A 3,214-nucleotide genomic window follows, 5' to 3' on the forward strand; every position below is an offset into this window, starting at 1 on the left:
TCATAGTTCTATTAAGATTTTGTGTTGAATGTGGGGGTTATTTGATTAAATTATCAGAGCAAGAAGAATCAGTACAATTGCAGGGAACTGGAGTACTGCAGGACAATTTGGTAGGGGAGCACTGTTTTTTTTTCCTGTGGAAAAATTTTAGCAACGGAAAAAACGTGTTGCTAAATATGAACTTGAACAACTATATCCAGTTCTGGTGAAAAATATACCGGAATAGCTCCAAAATTAGTGACAGAGTAGCAAAAGCTTAGGGTTTTTGCTAATTTTTTTATTGTCGTTGCTGACCGAAATTAGCAACAGAGCTAGACCTGTTGCGAAAAACTACGACAGGGTGTTTAGCAACGGCATAAATCTGTTGCAAGCCCGGTCAGCAACAGATTCAAGTTGTTGCTAAACGTTAAATTTGGTGTAGTGATGTAGCTTTGACACCAACCGTGGAAGACGCGCCTGCTGGTGATTTGGAAATGGAGGTTGAAGACGTCACTGCAACCCAGATGGTGCAAATTACTTCGGCGACCGTTGGCGCAATTGTAGTCAGGAATCCTATGCCGGTCACAGATTCAGTTGCGGGCGCCATTTTTGCTCCTCCATATTTGGTTCCTTTTCCAGATCATGTGATGATTGGAGGCTTCAGTGTGCCAGGAAAATATGCGAAATTATACACTAAGATATGGGAAAGGTACGGACATATCGCCACAACCAAAAAGATCACTAGCCGGTTCGCGCTAGTCAGGCGCGCGGAATAAGCCTTATCTTCGATTGACGATATGTGCAATGTGACTGGCCATACCGTTTCTGAGGATGTAATCTCGAGCTGGAAGTTCCACCAGGACATGTGCGTTAACTTTGAGTTCAACACTCCCTGGTTTGTTGGGGGTTCACCGAGATCCAAAAGTTGCAGGCTGAGGCGACCGAAGGCCCCTCCGCGGATGTGATCAATCAATAGGAAGCGGAAATCGAAAGGTTGTCCGAAAATTGAAGATGAAACGGGCGGCTCTCCAAAGCGCGAAGGAGGATTTCTCTAAAAATAGCAAGCCATTGTTGGATGATTTTTCTTGAATATCTTCTGTCTTCTGAACTTCTTTTCCTTAGGTTTTTTTTCTTTTTAAAGGCAAACGAAACGCCTAGTTTTTGGATTTTGGATTGATAGATAATTGTTATCTATGAAGGTTTTGGATTATTCTTTGGAATGAATTTTAGAATAATACCGTCTCACGACTGTAAGTAACATGATGTGATTTTTAATCGTCGTTGTTGTAGATAAGAATTCGAACTCTAAGACTTGTGAAGATTAAATTTAAAGGTTTAAATAAAATAATAAACAAAGGCGAGAGTTACTGGGACTAGGATTCCATCAAATATTCAAATCCATGCGATTCACCTATTTATTCTAAACCATTATAGCTCATTCAATAAGAATTTTGACTCTAATTCTTTGCCTAAGATAGATTCTTAAAATATTGATTGTAAATCTTAAGCATCGCATATCAAAAGAATTAATCCTAAGCATAAACCATCAAACGAAATGACAATTAATTAAGAAAACTCTTTTTCTAATTTTAATTTAATGCAAATAGTTATATAAATAATTAAATGAATTTACCACATGACGAATTTTGGTTTCCTCCGTCGACCCAGTGTAGGGGTTTAGCTCCACATGGTGAAAACACTCTCAAAATAATATTTCATTGCTCAAATGGTGTTTACAAAGAAGAGAAAAAAGAAAATCAATTAAAACAGGGAATCGCAATGTTTATAAGCGATTCAAACCCACTGTCACAAGAATTAACGGTAAACTGTCGCACTGGACAGTCTTATATCTTAAGCATAAATGACAGAGTTTAACGACTGTCTTTGTCTGTTCTTCGTGTTCTTCACTATTTTTTCTGTTGTTGTTGCTGATTTTTCTGCAGCAATTTTCTCCACTCTGTAGCCTCCCCCAAACAATCGATGCCTTCTCTGCTATATCAGCAACATATTTATACTCAACATGGCCACGAATAACACATCATTACTCTAGAAAATATCTCCATAACTCGGCAGTAAAAGAAAATAATCTTTGGATATTTTTCTTCCCCATTTTATCTTCTCACGCGTCTGCATCATTCAACCACTCTCCAAAACGTTGACAACCTATTTGATAGAGTCAAACACACTAACTACTCAGCCATCCACAGAAAATCCCATGAATGTTTCTAACCAACTATACGCTCCCTATTTTCTTCTCTCCGACGATGCAGCCCAACTTCACCGGTTCTGAAGGACTTACCAGTCCCGTTTAGACGAAAGGCCCAATCCAATCAACTGTATTGTTTTAATCTCCCAAAAAGTCGTCCAAAACCAAAACAACAATATCGGGTTCTTTAAAATACGTAAACTCCCTGAGTTATTCAAACAGAATTTCCAACCAATTCCAATCCAAAAAGTTGATCATACCATGCTTGTGAAGCCTAATCAAGTCTTGCCAATAAATTTTATCCCTTCAGTCTACTTAAATTGCCTCCAAAATTCGAACCCTTATTATGTTTTGCTGAAGAACTTTTTCCAAAACTAGTATTTCTTCAAATCAAAAGTTCAGCACAACCCAGGCAAATTCTATGAAATCCATCGATCATACCAAACCTGTTAAGCCTTAACAGACTCACCCAAGAAGTTTCAGCGATTGAATCTCATTATTCACACCACAAACACAAACCCTAATTTTGTTCCTCTGAAAACCAGTTTTCCCGCCATTTTTCAAATTCAAAAGGTTGAAGATGACCTCCCCTTATCCAATCCGGGAGTGCGAATAGCAATTAGGATGCCCCCTAGTAATTGGGTGCCCCTTATCCAAAACCGAGAGTCCGAATAACATGTGTCCTCCGGGGTACAAAAACCACTTTTCGGACAACTTTCTCCATAAGATCTTATTTCACAAAAACACCTACAAACAAGTTTATTAGTGATAAAATGAGTCCCAGCTAACGTATTTATGGGTGAAAGTGCGTCGCACTTTCGTGCTCATCAAATTCCCCCACACTTACATTTTGCTAGTTCTCGAGCAAAACAGAAAACTGACCCGCTACACAGCTGGTCATATCAGTTTTTTATTTTTATTTTTTATTATTATTATTTTTTTTAGACCCGCTACACAGCTGGTCATAACATGCAAGAAAAGACCCGCTACACAGCTGGTCATAACCCTAACAATCATAAATAAAAAAAA

The sequence above is a fragment of the Papaver somniferum genome, chromosome 7 (assembly GCF_003573695.1).
Source record: "Papaver somniferum cultivar HN1 chromosome 7, ASM357369v1, whole genome shotgun sequence".
Taxonomy (NCBI): Eukaryota; Viridiplantae; Streptophyta; class Magnoliopsida; order Ranunculales; family Papaveraceae; genus Papaver; species Papaver somniferum.